Below are 18,954 nucleotides of genomic sequence, written 5' to 3'. Positions count from 1 at the left end.
ACCAAGATACAAATTTAACATGCTGTTCTATTCACCTTACTCCTTCTATGGCTGTGAGACATGGATGCTCTATTGCTATATCAAACAACTGGAGAGCTTTCACCTTTGCTGCCTAATATCCATCTGTAACATCAGGTGGAAGGACGGGATCCCCAACACTGAAGTCCAAGAGGTGACAAATCCATGGCATTAAGAGCATGCTCATCAGGGCTAAACTTTGCTGGGTTGGACATGGGGCCCTCATGTCTGTATTTGGAAAGCAGTGATCTACAGCCAACTGAGCATAGTAACCCACTGTAAGGGTTGCCCATCCTCTGATATAAAGACACTTTTTATTTTTTGTTTTGAAGGCTGACCTGAACATGTGAGAGAGACATTAAAACCTGGGAACTCCTTTGCACTAGAGAGACCCAGATGGAGAGGTCTGTACTATGAGAGTGTGTCTGCTTTTGAGGAAGGGCTTGTGTGGTCTCTTCAGAAGAGAGCACATCATAAAGCCAATGGCTCAAACCCTCCCCTAACAATGACTAGGCTTGCAAGACAAACTAACCCATAACTCAAGTCACCACTAGGGCTACGTCTATACTCCCCGCCCGGGTCGGCGGGTAGCGTTCGACTTCTCGGAGTTCGATATATCGCGTCTCATCTAGACGCAATATATCGAACTCCGAACGCGCTCCCGTCGACTCCGGAACTCCACCACCGCGAACGGCGGTGGTGGAGTCGACGGGGGAGCCGCGGACTTCGATCCCGTGGCGTCTGGCCGGGTGAGTAGTTCGAACTAAGGTAGTTCGAGTTCAGCTACGCTATTCGCGTAGCTGAACTTGCGTACCTTAGTTCGACCCCCCCCCCCCATGTAGACCAGGCCTAGGTAAACACTCAGCCATTGAGGTGATGGGAGAATCCAACAACAACCCTTTTAAAATCCTTTAGTCTTTTTGTATTAAATAGAAATTTGTTTACTAAGAAAATTGTGTAGTGCCTTCAGAAAGTATACTTTCTTTAGTAGCAACTTTAAGTTGTTACACACACACACACAGACACACACACACACACACACACACACACACACACACACACACAGAGACACAGAGGTTTTGGTAACCATGGGGGTTTTACTCTGTAGTGCTTTCAAATAGTCCTGAAAAAGCAGAACGTGGCCTGTACTCCTAGCAGAGTTAAGGTGAGGTGAAGGAAAGAAGTATAATAACTGTACATAATGTGGTCTTATTTAGTGTTAAAATTTGATTTAGAAGTATGGATACGACATGATTAACTAGTCTTATTTTTTTTTAATGTACATTGTAATGGCATTGGGGTTGTTCCCCCCCCCCCCCCCCAGCTTTCCTTTAGATGCTTGCTTGATGTGTGGATTTGTTTTGTTTTAGAGGTTGCTGGAAATTTCTTTAATCCCTATCATTGGAATGTGAGATTAATCCTATGCCCTGATTCCTGATAAAGGCTCCTTGAATTCTAAGATAGAGCTGAGACTCCTGTTCACAGTTTGAGCACACAGGCTTCTGGAACATCATCTTTAGACTCTGTAGCTTCAGTATTTATTAATAAAAATATTCTTTTCCAAAAATATAGAAATCAATTGCAATAAAGAAAACTTCCAGTCCTGCAAACACTTGAGTAAGTGAAAATTTGCTCATTTTCACTTAGAGTAAGTGGAAAATGAAGTAATATTTTTTTCTAATAAATAAGAACCTTCAAAGTTAGCCAAACAAAAAAAATCCTTCTGTTCTGTTTGAAAATCAGGTTTGAGAGAAATAAAAGCTTGTCATGGTTGGAGAGCTAGCTGCAGCTCTGTTCCCTTTCTGGTCTAAATACATCCTCTTCAAGGTTTAAGCCTCATGCCTTTTACCTGTCATGGAGGTAGGGGTGGAGATTTCACAATTCTCCCACTCTTCGACCAACTGAGCTTGGACACCTGAGGCTCTTTATTTTGAGACACTGACCAGTGCTGTGCATGCATCTATTGACTGGTCAGTCTTCTTAAAAACAGTGTGTATGTTTTCCCCTCTTTTCCCCCTGCCCTAGCATGAGCAAAGCATAACAACAAATGGTCTTGTACATGTTTATCTTACTTGGTGATAACCTAAGCAAGCCTAACTTCTTAAGGGTTCCTGTGGTTCATTCTGGTCTCTTTGAACAACCAGCACCTGTTTCTTCCTAGAGAAAGGTTGGTTGGCTTTTTTTTTTTTTTTAAAGCCCTCCCTTTCTGTTTTGGTTTTTTTTTTTTCTGCTGTGATTCTGGGTATTGACCATTCTGGATAAAACCAGTCCTGTAAGCATGGCAGGAGATCCAGCTAGAGTCCTCAAATCTAATGCTTCTAGTACTGTCCCTTAAGAATTCAAGTGTTTTGCTGAAGGCTGACTTATCTTGAGCCATTCTTTTGTTTTCTGTCTGTTTTTTTCCAGACAGCTTCCTGTTAGTGTGTTTTGCATTTCTGCATTGTAGTAACACAAACATACAGTATTAATAAAATATCACAAGGCAGTGCCACATCTGTCACAGCCTAATATAAATGTTAGTCCAGGAATAATCCCAGAGTTGTTACAAAGGTTTGAGTCTAACTCTCAAATCCTGTTGTATTGAATTCTCTTCCAGGTGAATCTTTTGATCTCTCTCTCTCTCGTTTGTGTCAAGAATTATTGTGCATAAAGGACTTTAAAAAGCAGCTTTGCTTTCATCTTCTTATTTAAAGTATAGAACCAAACAATTAGCATCCCGACTTTAACTGTTAAATTTGTAAATTATATCAATGCTAATGCTAGATTAAGGATGTAGCACCCAGAACCCTTGAGTCTCAATATGCTTTTTTATTTTGAAAACATACAGTATATTAAGTTACGTTTAATGGAAAATTAACTTATTTGTTTGTGGTTTCAATTATTGTATTTATCATTTTCTGTCACTGTAGAGTCTCTGTATATAGGTGTAATTACTCTAAAATGGAAGCAATTCTCTAAATGTTCAGAATAAACCTCCATTAATGTTTGAACCACTTAACTCCTTGCTTCCTATCCAAGAATTGGAATCCACCAAATGTGACACACACCTTGAATACAAAGATTTCTATTAAAATGTACACACTGACTAAATGGCTTATAACTTATGATTCCAGAGCAGTAGGATGTCATGTAAAGTCTAATGACTTGGTCTGATTTTAAAGCAATTTAGTCTGCCTCCAGAGTGAGAAACTCTTCTGATCACTCTGCTGGTTCTCCTGACTCTTTGTTGGTGTTCAAAAATACAAAACAAAGCAGCTCTGGTCTTGCTCCCACAATAGGATAAATAAATGAAAGCTGCCACTATGGGGGGGGGGGAAATCTACCAAATTATAATATAGCATTATTTTGCTTCTTTTTACCTGTATAAGTGCTAACAACAAAAATCAATCTACTGCTACTGCAGTTACGTTTCATTCTTCATGTAAAGCTTAAGTAAAACCAATTAAAAATCATAATTTACAGTTGTAAATATTGCTTTGCATAAATTCCAAAACTAGCTTAATGTTATCCTCATACACAGGCTATGAATTTGGAAACTTTACTCAAATACAAATTATTACTTTTTCATAAAGAAACCAAAATAAATGATTCACAGCTTGTATATGTTACTAAGTACTACACATTTCACAGGATGTCCAATGGCATTAAGCATGCAGTTATGCAATTTTACAACTTGTTAAAGCTTCAAGACCAGACAATATTACATGGACATAACACATTAGGGAGGGGTGTAACAATGAAAAATAAAAAGAGCGCACGCACACACACACAAAAATAGAAGGAAAGGATGGAGGGGGAGAAGCAGGAAGAGGGAGGAAAATATGTAGTAGTGTAAAATTCTAATTTATATGCCTAATCACTATAGTCGTGACCTGCAGTCAAAATTGGGGTAATACATATTTCCTTCTGTTCCAACAGAAGCTTATGCACCTTCCCATTTACTGAGCTGTTTCTCTGATAGCATCTGTGAGAATAAGTCTACTGGAAGTTTATTGGCTTTCCCTTTGCTTTGGAGGATGTTACTGGAGTTCATAAGTCAGAAATTATTTCTTCGAGTGGTTGTTCATGTCCATTCCAAGCAGGTGTGTGTGTGCCGCGTGCACGCTAGCTGGAAGATTTTCCCCTAGCAGTGTCTGTAGGGTTGGCCCTGGTGCCCCCTGGAGTGGCACCACTACGACGCCCTATATAGGGGTCCACTGACCCTCCACCCCCTCAGTTCCTTCTTCCGCCGGTGATGGCTAACTGGAACTTCTCTTGCACATAGCAAGTTAGCAGTGTCCTATCCTCGTGTATAGTCCATGTATATAGTTAGTTTTACTTAGGTCATTTGTATATAGTTCTTGGTAGTTGGGGGGGTTCCCCCCCACGTTTTGTCACCCGTTGGGGCATGCCCGGGTCCCCTGGGTTTAAACTCTGCAAGGACTGTGACAAGAGTGACCTGCACTCTGCTTGTTTGAGGTGCCTCGGAGAGAGCCACCAAAAGGACCAGTGCTCTATCTGCAAGGGCTTCTGTCCAAGAACTCTCAAAGACAAAGCTCAAAGACTTAGAGTCCTCCTAATGGAGGCTGCCCTGCGGCCACCCTCGGACCCGGAACCGGCCAAGGCGGTGCCCAGCACGTCTTCCTCGGTGCGGAGCGCCCCGGCACCGGCATCAGAACTTAGGGCCCAGCCCAGCCCGGAGTCGGGTCATAGGAAGTCGGCCTCAGTGCGACTCCGCTCTCCGTCTCCGGTGCCCGCTAAGAAGAGGAAGCCGGTGAGGGAAAGGTCACCCCACCAGGAACCCCAGAGGCAGACGCCATCCGCGGGTGCAAGCCCTTGGCTGCTCCATTGACTCCCGCACCACAGAGAGGGCGGTGGAGTCCGGACCAGCCTAGATCCCCAGACCTCAGCGGAGTCTTGCGCCTCCCCTCGACACTAGAGGCATTCGAGGCGGCCTCAGACTTGATGGGACTCCCGGCGCCGGCCTCCTCGCACCGTAGTAGGGAGTTGCCTACCACGGCCCATCCCCCAGTACAATCAAGGGGCAAGCCAGCCATGCTGTCACCTCCCTCCCCGTCCTGCGCTGCTAGGGCGGCACCAGACCAGATGGGAGGTTCCCCGCCGCCTCAGCATTGCTCTCCAATGGCACGGGGTGCTGCTCCCCTCAGATTCTCTTACTCAGAGACTTCAGACTTGGAGGCAGACTCCTACCGCTCCAGCTGGTCGCGGAGCAGGAGATTGGTTTCAGGGGTGAGCCACCAGCGTTACTCACAGTGGCAGCAGCAATGGCATACGCCCTCAGAGTGGCCGTTTTGGACCCCTGGGCCTACCACCAGTCGGTAGGCCAGGCATTTGGTCCTCGATCAAGGTCGGCCTTGGTCTCCTTGGCGTCGGTGGCCCTGGCGCAGTTGCCTCCTCCACCAGCACCGTCGCTGGGCAGGGGTGTGCCATATTCAAGTTCAGCACCCCCTAGCCAGGCAGCAACACCAGCAGCGACTTCAGTTTGGGCTCAACAGGCACCGTCTGATACGCCAAGCCGCTCACTGGCGACCCCGGTACCGGTCGCGGTGCTGCATTTAGAATCGGAACCGGCCCTGCAACCACAGTACCGTGTGCTGCAGGACCCCGAAGGGCTACATGCACCTGAGGAAGGGCCGATCCAAGTAATTTCCTCGTCTTCCTCCCCGGACGAAGCGGTCTCGGGCACGACTGCGGCACCGGCCCTGGAGGACACTTGGATTCTCCAACAACTGCTCAGGCGAGCAGCTCAGAGCCTCGCAATCCAGGCTGAGGAAATCGAGGTGGATGCGGATCCGGTAGTAGACATCCTGGCTCCCTCAGGGCCATCCAGGGTGGCTCTTCCGTTAATCAGGACCATAGCGGATACGTCCCACACCCTATGGCAGACACCAGCCTCACTGGCCCCTACTGCCAAGAGAATGGAATGGCGTTATTTCGTTCCCTCTAAGGGGCACGAACACTTGTACACTCACCCCCCCTCCCCCCGACTCCCTGGTGGTGGACGGAGCCAACCAAGGGGAGTGTCAAGGGTTTCAGGGGATCAACACCAAAGAATAGGGACGCCAAAAGACTTGACCTGTTTGGTAGAAAGGTGTACTCTACGGCAGGCCTACAACTCCGTATTGCCAACCAACAGGTGATCGTAAGCCGATATGTTCATAACACATGTTCAGCCATGTTGAAGTTTACGGAGCTCCTCCCCCAGGACTCGAGGTGAGAGTTTTCGGCCCTGGTGGAGGAGGGGAAACTGATCTGCTGAGCCTCTCTCCAGGTGGCCCTAGATGCGGCGGACTCAGCCTCGCGCACCCTGGCCACGGGCCTGGTCATGAGGCGGGGAGCCTGGCTCCAGGTCTCAGGCCTTCCCTATGAGGTCGAGCAGACCATTGAGGACCTCCCCTTCGAGGGGCAGATGCTGTTTTCAGAAAAAAACGGACAAGCATCTCCATAGCCTAAGGGACTCGAGGGCCACGCTTCGCTTGCTGGGCTTGCATACCCCTGCGACCCAGCGCAGGCAGTTTAGGCCGCAGGCGGCCCCATGCCCCTACCAGCCTACTCGCCAGGAGCTAGGGTGCAGGCGGGGCAGAAATGGCAGGAGGCATCACCAATGCCACCTCTCCTGCCAGGTGTCCGGTCAATCGTGACTGTCATCGGGGCCTAGGCCCCCTGTTTGATGGTACGGTCGATGGCGACCTACCTATCGAGACTCTGGATCCTTCTACCGCTACCTTTTGGGTCACGTCTGTCCCCCTTCTACCATCTCTGGTCCCAAATCATGTCGGACAGCTGAGTGCTCCGCACGGTAGAGAGAGGATATTCTATCCAGTTTTCCTCCTTCCCGCCCCACCAGCCCCCCTCCCCGTCCCTCTTCAGGGACCCATCTCTTGAGCATCTTCTAACTCAAGAAGTGCAGTCCCTCATGGAGGCAGGGGCGGTGGAGGAAGTCCCTCGAGAGCTCAGGGGCAAAGGCTTCTACTCCCAGTATTTCCTAATACCGAAGGCGAAAGGGGGCTTGAGACCCATCCTGGACTTGCGGCTACTGAACAAGTTTGTACGAAAGCTCAAATTCTGCATGGTCTCCCTGTCCTCAATCATTCCCTCCCTGGATCCAGGAGATTGGTACACCACCCTCGACTTAAAGGACGCTTATTTCCACATTGCCATAATTCCCCGTTTGGCCTGTCAGCTGCCCCAAGGGTCTTCACGAAGTGCATGGCAGTTGTGGTGGCCTTCCTGCGCAGGCGGGGCATCCAGGTATTCCCCTACCAGGACGATTGGCTCATAAAGGGCCACACCAAGGAGCAGGTGGAGGCTCGGGTGTTATTCATCAGGCGGACCTTTCTCAATCTCGGCCTCCTCTTGAACTAAGCCAAGTCCACCCTGTCTCCTACGCAACGAATAGAGTTCATAGGGGCAGTCCTGGACTCCACCGGCGCCAGAGCGTTCCTTCCAGAATCCAGGTTCCACGCGATTTCTAAGCTCATCCTCAGACTGCAACGTGCCTCGGCTGTTGGGTCACATAGCGGCGTGCACCTATGTGGTAAACGATGCCAGACTCCGGCTTTGCCCGCTACAGTCCTGGTTAGCAACAGTATACCGCCCGGCCAGGGACCCCGTGGACTCAGTGTTGTCCATTCCCTCGTTGGTGCTGAGTTCGCTACGGTGGTGGCTCGACCTGCAGAAAGTATGCATGGGCATCCCCTTTGCCGCCCCTCAACCCTCCCTCTCTCTGGTAATGGATGCCTCGGATTGGGGTTGGAGAGTGCACCTGGGAAATCTCAGGACACCAGGCTTGTGGTCGCCGGAGGACCTCGAGTTGCATATCAATGTCAGGGAGCTGACAGCGGTCCGCCTAGCTTGCTTGACCTTCCGATCCCACCTGGCCGGCAGATGTTTCAGTCCTCTCGGACAACACATCGGCAGTCTTTTATATCAACAAACAAGGGTGCACGCTCCTCTCCTCTGTGCAGGGAAGCCCTCGTGTTGTGGGATTTCTGCGTCCAAAATGCTACTCACCTGACAGCGTTCTACCTTCCGGGGGAGCAGAACGGTCTGGCAGACACCCTCAGCCGCTTGTTCCGGGGTCACGAGTGGTCCCTCCGACGGGACGTGGTACGCTCAATCTTCCAGCTCTGGGGCTTTCCCCAGTTAGACCTGTTTGCCTCAAGGGAAAACAGGAAGTGCTGACGGTTCTGCTCCCTCCTGGGCCGCAGTCCGGGGTCTCTGTCGGACCCCTTCCTCCAGTCTTGGGGGGTCAATCTGCTCTACGCCTTTCCTCCGATCCCTCTGATACACAAGGTGATTTTGAAGATCCGCAGGGACCACGCACGGGTAATTCTGATGGCTCCGGCGTGGCTGCACCAACATTGGTGCACGTCACTCCTGCACATGTCCGTTCAGGTGCCCCTGACGCTGCCCCTGCTTCCAGACCTGATCACGCAGGACCGGGGCTCCCTCCGCCACCCGAACCTGGAATCTCTCCACCTCACAGCCTGGATGCTCCATGGCTGAACCCGGTGGAGATGCAGTGCTCCCAGCAGGTCAGACAAGTGCTGCTCGGTAGTAGGAAACCGTCAACTAGGGCCACCTACCTGGCCAAATGGAAGCGCTTCTCCATATGGTCGGGTCAGCGAGGTCACAATCCGCTAGGGGTCCCAATTCCTATTATCCTAGACTATTTGCTCCACCTCAGACAACTGGGCCTCTCCCTCTCCTTGATTCGCGTTCACTTGGCGGGCATCTCGGCTTTCCATCCGGGAGAGGGGGATACCTCGGTGTTTGCGAGCCCGCTGGTAGGGCATTTCCTCAAGGGTATGGACAGGCTATTTCCGCATGTTCGTCAGCCAGCTCCTGCCTGGGACCTGAATCTGGTCCTCTCCGCCCTCTCGGGACCTCCCTTTGAGCCCCTGGCTTTGTGCTCCCTGTTGTACTTGTCGTATAAGATTGCCTTCCTGGTGGCGATCACCTCGGCCAGGAGGGTGTCGGAGCTCAAGGCATTAACATCCGAGCCCCTGTACACTGTCTGTCTTTTATAAGGACGAGGTTCAACTTAGACCTCACCTGGCCTTCCTCCCCAAGGTCGTCTCACAGTTCCACATGGGACAAGATATCTTTCTCCTGGTGTTTTATCCAAAACCACACTCTTCCAGTGAGGAGCGGAGGTTACATTCCCTGGATGTCCGCAGGGCCTTTAGCCTTTTACATCGAGCATACCAAACCGTTCAGACGCTCGACACACAGCTCTTCATCGCGGTGGCGGATAGGATGAAAGGGCTCCCGGTCTCCTCTCAGCGCATCTCTTCATGGATTGCGACCTGCATCCGGGAATGCTACCGCATAGTTAAGACCCCTGTCCTTCCGGTCACGGCCCACTCCACTAGGGCGCAGGCCTCCTCTGCGGCATTCCTGGCTCAGATCCCGACTCAGGATATTTGTGGAGTGGCCACGTGGTCCTCCATCCACACGTTCACGTCGCACTATGCCATCACGCACCAGGCTAGGAATGATGCAGCCTTTGGTCGTGCAGTACTCCAGTCAGCAGTGAACTCCGACCCCACCACCTAGGTTCAGGCTTGTGAGTCACCTGCTTGGAATGGACATGAACAACCACTCGAAGAAGAAAAAACGGTTACCCACTGTCATAAACAGATAGCTAAGGGTTAAAGTCTGTTTTACCTGTAAAGGGTTAACATGCAGTACCTGGTGACCACCTGACCAGAGGACCAATCAGAGACGAGATAATTTCAAATCTCTGTGGAGGGAAGCCTTTGTCTGTGTTTTCTTTGTTTGTCGCAGAACTCTTTTTGAATCTAAGAGAGACAGTCATGTCTCCAAGCTCTCCTGGAGTAGTTTCTACTAATTAATAGTGAGTATTAATTAGAAAGGTGAATTAGTCTTATGATTTGTTTTCTACATTTGCAATTGTGTGTTTGCTAAAGGAAATGCTTTATTCCTGTTTGCTGATATTGCTTTTTACTGAGAAAGGGGGAGGGGGGATTCTCTCCAGAGATTGATAAGGTTATTCCCTATGAGTGTCCAGCTTGGGCTCATAGAGATTCTGTATTTTCTTTTTAGTCTTTAATAAATTCTTTTCTATTAAGGACCTGTTGGTCTTTCCTTGGGTGGATTCTCAGGGAAAGAGAAGGGGGAGGTATCCCTCTGTAGTTAGATCCCGTGTCTCTCCTAGGAAAAGGGAGGGGGGAGGAAGCAGGGGGGATGGTTTGTTTCTCCTGGGTGTAAGAACTCCATGGATTTGGGGCTCTTGGAATCCCCTAGGATTTTGGGGAAGGACTGTGTCTCAATCCACATTTAATGATTGAGTGGTGGCAGCCTACTAGATCTAAACTAGGATTTTAGTTTAGAGGGAAACCAAGTCAGGTCCCCACATTGGAGCCCAACAGTTCCAAGTGGGGGTGAGACCTTTGACATGGTGGCAGCGGAGTTTCGAACCCATTGTTAGAAGAAATCTTCAGCCAGGTTGGCTGGAGGGAATTGAGTTTCCAGCAGGCTTTGTTGGAAGCAGTTTTTCTTTTGGGTTGCTTGGACAGGCAGCTTGAGGAAAAAGCAGTTTTCTTTCGGGTGGCATAGAAAAGCACCTTGGAGGAAAAGAAAGTGTGTGCATTCCTTAGGTGGGGGGAAGTGCCCTCACAGGTTTGCTGGGGAGATAAGGATTCTCAAGCCAGAGGTTTTTAGCTCTGGTTGCAAGGAGGTGTGTCCCTCCTTTGTGTGATCAGAGTTCCAAGTGGGGGTGAGACCTTTGACACCCACCTTTTAGTAACTGTTGTTCTTCGAGATGTGGTGTTCATGTCCATTCCAATACCCACCCTCCTGCCCCTCTGTCAGAGTGTCGGTAAGAAGGAACTGAGTGGGTGGAGGGTCGGCGGGCCCCTTTATAGGGCGCTGTAGTGGCGCCACTCCAGGGGGGCGTCAGGGCCGACCCTACGGACGCTGCTAGGGGAAAATCTTCCGGCTGGCGTGCACGCGGTGCGCACACACCTGCTTGGAATGGACATGAACAACAGTTATTAAAAAGTGGGTAACTGTTTTTTACTACATTTCCTAGTATTTAAAGAGAAAAGTGCAGTATTGCTTTGCTTTGTTTTTAACTCCTTTATTTCTTCATTTCAATGGCTATTCCAGTGCTATGGATGTCCCAGTGTAGATGTGAACTAGGTGTGTAATCTTAGGACTGGAAGGGACCTTGAGAGGCCTTCTAGGCAGTCCTCTGCATTCAAGGCAGGACTAAGTATTATCTAGGCCATCCCTGAAAGGTGTTTGTCCAACCTGCTCTTAAAAATCTGTACTTTTGGAATGAGAGAAATATGAATGGAGGATGGACAATTGTGAAGGGAAATTTTTAATGAATACTTAAGATCTGACAGCATCATTGCCAGAATTGGCATACAAACAAGTCTTTAATTTGCTACCTAATAGCATATCCCCTCGCTCTCAGCCGTTCCCTGGGCTTTGAACTCTTTTTTACAAGATTATGGGAAGAAGTTGCAATTCTATTGAGAGAAATATTAACCCTCAACCTTTTTGTCCTTTTCAGTTTATATATAGAAAACTCATTTTGCTGTTTGTGACTGGCCTGAAAAAGGGTTTACATATAATATATGCCTTGAAAAGAGAGGCTGTGTGTAACCTGCATATCAAGTATACTGTTTTAAAATAAAAAGTCCATCTTCTCATATAAATCAAAATTGAATATTTGACAAAGGTTACATACAATACAGAGGAAGAAATCCACCACCAGTATATCTGTAAATGATGAATAATTAATTTAAAAAAAAATCTAGTTCGCTGCTCCAACCCAAATTCACCACCACATTTTGAAAACACATGCACAGAGGCTTTCTAACTTCATCAGGATGCTGACTACAGGCTAGACTAACAAAACCGCATGTGACATATGTTGTCTGGCTGTGGATAGGTCATAGCAAGTCTTACTACTTCCTCACTTAGTTGTACGTAGAAGTCACTGTCCTTGGTTTCACATACATTGAGAAAAATATAGCAGACAAATATTCAAAACTGGTACATCAAACACATAGTTATCAACTCTTGAACATTCTGGCATATGCACTTTGCCTGACCACTTTGTTGTATACAGTACATCTCCAGGACCTTTCAATATGATCTGCCAAGGCCTTTCTCACCACTGAATAGTACCCCTACGGGGCTTCTTGGGGAGTACAAAATAAGCAAATACATTTTTTCAACAGCACCTCCACAGTCTGGGAATCGTAGTTGTTTAAACTCCTCCATGGTTTTTGGCATGTTCACCTTGGTCACACACACACTGCAACATGCTATACATTGCCTATTTTCTGCTAGTCACCTCAGGAAGTTACTGCTCATCTGGGCAGCAATTTAGGTCTGGTCTACACTGGGGGGGGAGGGTCGATCTAAGGTACGCAACTTCAGCTATGTGAATAGCGTAGCTGAAGTCGAAGTACCTTAGCTCGAATTACTTACCGTCCTCACGGCACGGGATCGACGTCCACGGCTCCCCATGTGGACTCTGTACCGCCATTCGCGTTGGTGGAGTTCCGGAGTCGACAGGAGCACGTTTGGGGTTCGATATATCGCGTCTAGATGAGACGCGATATATCGAACTCCGAGAAATTGATTGCTATCCGGCAGGTAGTGAAGACGTACCCTCAGTGTCAGAAGGTCCTTGGTTGGTGCTGTTTTTGCAGAAGTTAGCATGGCAATCTCTTCCCTTTAGGTCTGATATTGCAGCACCAGACCACTCCATCATGGAGCGGGGGTGTAGAAAGGCTCCTTCCTCATTCAGAAGTTCTGTAACCACTGCTGCTTATCTCAGGCCAATTCTGTTACACTTGTAGGCCAGATTTAAGAATGTTCATTGGTGGCATGCCATTTTAAGTACTGCACTGAGCCAGCTTCTCTGGTGTAATGGAATGCCACCATTTCAGCAAAAAAGTCCATTAGCTGCTGGTAATTATCTGGGTTCAAACAATTTGCTTTCCTCAGGTGGTGTTTCATAACTGCTTTAGAGAAGCTCCTGTAAAACTTTCTTTCTTGCTGAGCAAGAAAGAGTTTTGTGTTCATTATGTTTTCTATTTTGAGAAAAGGTTTAGGAAATGAAACTGGTTACTGACAGTTTCCCTCCCTCTCACTACTCTTTCTCCTCTGGAAGAATGAGACATTCTATGGAGGTTTGATAAAATTCTTCTGAGTTCCCAAAGGAGTTCGGAAATTTCCCAGAACCACGGGTTCAGGGATCTGGGCCAGAAACTGTGGGATATGTATCAAGAAAACAGTACAACTGCAATGATGTGATTAAAGGACAAATGTGGACGCAGGGTTAAACTGAAACAGCATAACTAATGTGGATACATTGCACCAATGATAAACCAGTGGGATGGCACCAGTGTTATTTCTCCTATGTAGATACAGCCTAAGCTGAAATTGGCCACCAGAAACAAACTGTACACACTCAACTGCACTAAACAATTAGGCACAATTGTTATTGTAATGACAATTTGCTTTCCTTTAATATAGCCTGTGTGTGTGTGTGTGGTTTTTTTTTTTCCCCAAGAAGGTTTAACTGAAAAATTTAAAGGGGTAGTGTTGGGTCTTTTACTTTCTACGCAACAAACAATATAAAGGTACCACACCAACACTCCAAATAATCATTTAGTTAACATATATAACATGTAAGGCCTAGCAACCTGATAGGGATCTGGTGGCTTCTGCCACATAGAAGACATGACAAGACTCTCAATGAAACTGATTAAAAATACTACCCAATTCATGTACGTTGTAGGTAGTTCTTGAAATAGAGGAGGGCCCAAACACATGGTCTCGCTGAACACTGACAAATGCATAGTTGGAAGCCACTTAGTTCACCTGTGTTTTAGCACTGTTTAAAATAGATGTTAAGTTGATAAGAATGTTTAGTATTTTGACCTTATGAATAGCTTGTAGGATGCTACACGTATTAGGCTTTGTCTACACTGGAGCCTGAACCAAAAAAACACATCCTCTCCCTCCCCCCAAACAACAAAAGTTTTGCTGATGAAAAGCACAGACGTGAACAGCGCTTTGCCAGTGGGAGAACTCTCTCCTGCTGACAAACAGCAGCTACACTGCACACCTTTTAGTGGCACAGCTGTCGCTACAAGGTGCACAGTGAACACATAGCTTTAGTCTCACTTAGTCCCCATGTTATAGAGTGATAGCAAATGTTTGCATTGTAAACTCTGTAGTTGTCACTTGCTAAACTGGAAAGACTCATTAAATCATGTAAAGTGCTGGGCCTGCAGACAAGAGGGTCCTCTGAACTCAGATGAGCCATTATGTAACATAAAGGTCATACATTGATTATCCTCCCCAGTCATATGAAGGAGACAGGTGTCAACACATGTTCTATCAGTTTGAACTCTCGGGAAGGGGACTAAAAATGCCTGATTAGAAGAAACTTTATTCCTATGTGTTTTGAATTCTGAGGGGGACAAGGATTTCTAAGCAGAAGCAAGTAGTCCCCAGCTGTTTAGCTGTATATGTCCCTAAGGGACTTATAAAGCATGCCAATTATGGTATCTACTGTCATCTTTTGGAACTGAGACTGTATCTCATGTGTGTATCTTTACCTGCTTTAACCTTGTAAATAACTAACTTTATTTTTCCTTGTTGTTAAACCCTTTGTTAGTTTATTATATGATTGGCAACAAACCTTATCTTTCATGAAAGATCTAGGGGGCAAGTGACTGGTCCATTGGGTCTGGGAGTAACCTGAATATTGTGATAAATTTTTTTATTTTTTATTTTTTTGGTGTAAGGGACTGTGTATTACAGAGGCAGGCTTGCCAGGCATTGTAAGATAGACCAGAGTACCCAAGGGGGCTGTCTGTGACTTCATGGGAAGGCTGTTGTAGTGCTTTAGGAGTTCACACTTGGTTGGTGAAATACAAGTATAGCCCACACAACCAGTTTGGGGTTAGTGCTCTGTTGCTTGACAGTCTGCCCTGAGGTTGGCACCCATGGTCATAAGCCACTCCAGAGAGCATGACAGAGGGACCTTACCAAAGGTTTTCTGAAAGTCCAAGTACGTTGCATCCACTAGGTCACCTTTGTCCATATGTTTGATTTCTCAAAGAATTCTAGTAGATTAGGTTCAGCTGAGTCTGATAATTCTGTTCTTTACTATAGTTTCAACCCATTTACCTGGTACTGAAGCTAGACTTTTACTGGCCTGTAATTGCCAGGATCACCTCTGGAGCTCTTTTTAAAAAATGGTGTTACATTAGCTGCCCTCCAGTCACCTTGTACAGAGGCTGGATTTTAAGCAATTGGTTACATACAACTGTTAATGGATCTACAATTTTGTATCTGAGTTCCTTCAGAACTCTTGAGTGGAGAGCATCTGGTCCTGAAGAATGATGCAAAAATTCATAATTTCTTTTCTGGAATTTTCTTGTCTTCCTTGAGTGCTCCTTTAGGACCTCAATCATCCAGTGGCCCCATGGATTATTTGGCAGGCTCTTTCTGAAATACTTTTTAGTTTTTGTCACCTCAGAGTTTGAACAGCAACTTTCTGGCCTGCCTTCTTGTAATTGCCAGGTTTTATACTCCTTTCTGTTTTCCTCAGTAGGATTTTACTTCCAGTTTTTAAAAGGATGCCTTTTTTGCCTCTACCCGCCTCTTTTACTCTTCTCTTTAATTCTCTAGACAAGCTCTTAAGTACTAGGAAGAGCATACCTGCTCTTTTGCAAACTTGGTTGAAAATTTGAGTCTGTATAGACATAGCCTTAGCTCAGCGCATGGGACTCTCCAGACCTCGTACTCTCCAGCGCGTACTTCGGGAGGAGAAGGCTGCTTTGCCGCCCGCTGCTTGGACCTACCTCGACCGGGTCCTGCGAGAGGGCACGCCTCGCCCACCCTCCACCCCTGGCCCTCCTTTTCATCGGGCCCCTGCCCCGTGGACCCAACCACCCCCCCCGGCCCTTTCACCGTGAGCCGGCTGCACAATTTGCAGCTGGTTCGGTTCCAGACCGCGCCAAGGAAACCTCTGTACACGCTCATGCTCCACCCCATTCACTTCCTCACCCTCGTGTTCCACCCCGACACAAAGTGGCAGGACCTCCTGCCGCCTCTCGAGGGTGAGGAGCCCTGGAGGGCCAGCCTTTACTCCACCTTGGTCCTGAGGCCTGCTGGGGAAATCAGTTGGCGGCTCCTTCACAGGGCCATTAGCACGGGCATGTACTTAGGGGTGAACTACACCATCTTGGACACCTGCCCCTTTTGCGGCGTGAGGGAAATCCTGGTGCATATTTACTTGGAGTGTGCCAGGCTGCAGCCCCTATTCTGGCTTCTCTTAAACATCTTGTTAAGAATTTGGTTGCACTTTTCCCCTCACCTCTTTCTCTATGCACTCCCTATTCGTGGCCCCACAAAGTCACGGGACCCTCTGGTCAGCCTCCTCCTGGCCCTGGTTAAAATGGCCATCTATAAAACCAGGGAGAGGAGGTTGGCCAATGGAGTCTTCTGTGATTGTGGGGCCTATTTCCAATCCTCCGTCCATTCGCGTATCCAGGCAGAGTTCCTCTGGGCAGCGTCCACTGACTCCCTTGACGCCTTCGAGGAGCAGTGGGCACTGTCCAGGGTACTCTGCTCGGTGTCCCCGTCTGGTTCCCTTCATTTGACCGTTTGCACACCTGTCCCTGTTCTTTCATTAGTTGTCCCTTGGAATTGCTTGTCTTCCAGATCCTGTGTAACCCCCTTTTGGGCTTCCTTGGTGAAGTTTTTAACTCAAGCTGGTAGAATATAAGTGAAGAGGGTCTTTCATGTGAATCCCCACATCTGTACCCCGGAATTGCACTTGCAGAAACCATTTCTAGACTAGATGAGGTTGTGCAGGTGAGGATAGTGATCCACTGACAATGCCATGTTGAGGAGCTTTCACTGTCTGTTTTCAACTTTTGGAACCACTCAGATTTTTTCAACAAGATTTTTTTCCCCCCCAAAACAAGCCATAAAATTACCTGTATGCTCCCTATGTGTTTTTTGTCTTGTATTTCTCAGTCTACATTTAAAAAATAAATAAAATAAAATGTGGAAACACAGTTCGTGCCATTTGTTTTGTGACCTTGTAGTTAACTCTGGACTAGGTTCATTAGAGCTTTTCAGTGTACAGTGAACTTGCTTAGCATAGAAACTGATCCTGACAGTCCAAAGTAAATATTTGACAGTTCAAAATGGGGGAAAAATGTTTTATGGCTAGGGCAATGTACTGTAACATAATTGTATTTCTGTGCTTGCTGGATTGTAGATGTATGTTTTTGAACATTCTCTTTCACCACTGAGGTCAAGAATTTTAGCTCCAGCATCTTGTGCATGCTAGTATGCGTTGGTTTTATAGTATAGGATCATCATGAAAGTTACTTTGTGGTGTAATTATTCTATGCAGAAGACCCTGTGTTTTAAATAGAGACCATTAGTTGAATAACTTGAAAAGCTAAATGGAAATTTGCATTTCACAGACATGACATCATGGTTTGCTACGCTAGCAGCAAATTAGTCCTTTTTGTTTTGTTTTCTGATTTTTATCTTCCCAGGCATTTCCATGTCCCTAACTCTGACCACAAAGGAGCCTTTTGCCTCAAAGGTGATTGGGACAAAATCTAGACTCAAGTATCATTTGTCTTGGGGATTCAGTCCCCCCTCCCCCTTTAAAAGACAAACCAGAAGTTTGTCTCTGAAAGCAGAATAATATTAGGCTCCAAAACATCCATTGCATAGAACAGTGAAGTGATGATGATTTTCCTCCTTTTGTGAACTAGCTGGTCTTAGGAATGTGCCAAAGGTCTGGCTGTGCATAGCTCTTTGTCATGTGGTATGTGAGATGGAGGAGCCTTCTGCAATCACTCAATACCATCTGCTACTTGCATGGGCTTTTGGGAGCAGCACAAACCCCATGAAGGATACCTTAAGATCAGTAGTTGTTGGCAGAGGGAGCTGCCCCCAGAAGTTGTTGGACCAGAGACATCCTTCTCTCCTGACAACTAATAAGCAGAGGGTAAAAGCAGCAAAGAGTCCTGTGACACTTTATAGACTAACAGACGTTTTGGAGCATGAGCTTTCATGGGTGAATACTCACTTCATCGGATGCATGTAGTGGAAATTTCCGGTGTGTGTGTGTGTGTGTGTGCACACACAGCAAGAAGCAGGCTAGAGATAACGAGGTTAGTTAAATCAGGGAGGATGAGGCCCTCTTCTAGCAGCTGAGGTGTGAAAACTAAGGGAGGAGAAACTGGTTTTGTAGTTGGCAAGCCATTCACAGTCTTTGTTTAAGCAGAGAGTAGTGATTAGCAGTAGCAAGAGTTGCATGTTATCTGTTTCCAGAGGAAAAATCTCTAGCAGCCAACATGTGCTGTTCCAGATATTCTTAAAGACTATTTTTCTTTCTTTCGGTAGGAAGTTAAAACATCCATTATGCAGACAGATTATCCAGTTGGCTTCCTCTTCTTCTTTCAACAACCGTAAAGAGTTCCTTGTGGCTGTTCTAATTTATTCTGGACTCAGCCAGTTATGCTGTTTGATAATCTGAGTCCCTAATGTTCATGAAGGTCTACAAGTTATAGTGTGGTATCTGTTTCTGAAAAGGTAGGTAGCTCTCAAAAGATTCCTTTTCAGTTCTTGTGAACAGAGCCACATATGCTTTTGGTTTCTTAAACGAAACAAACTGTCCTAAATATTTAAGTTAAAAAGCTTTTATTTATTTATTTATTATTCTGCCTGCCTCCCTCCCCTTCCCCTGTAAGGAGGCTGAGTATTTTATGGTCAGCACTTGAATGAATAATGATGATTGTGGGATGAGTGTTCTACAGCCACTTTGTAATTGTCTTCACAAATTGCCTAATGCAATAAAATCTTTGGTTATAAACATTCAGCTTTTTATCTGCCTTTCTG

At 46.8% G+C, this 18,954-nt stretch overlaps 1 protein-coding gene across 4 annotated transcripts in view; it reads left to right on the top strand.

The window, feature by feature from the left end:
- Positions 1-18,954, top strand: part of SPOCK3 (SPARC (osteonectin), cwcv and kazal like domains proteoglycan 3) — a 396,361-nt gene that overhangs the window by 40,671 nt on the left and 336,736 nt on the right. The gene's annotated exons all lie outside the window — the stretch shown is intronic.

The sequence above is a fragment of the Mauremys reevesii genome, linkage group 5 (assembly GCF_016161935.1).
Source record: "Mauremys reevesii isolate NIE-2019 linkage group 5, ASM1616193v1, whole genome shotgun sequence".
In the NCBI taxonomy this organism is placed as follows: domain Eukaryota; kingdom Metazoa; phylum Chordata; order Testudines; family Geoemydidae; genus Mauremys; species Mauremys reevesii.
Note: the sequence above shows the minus strand (reverse complement) of the source record. Positions and strands in the feature narration are given on the sequence as shown.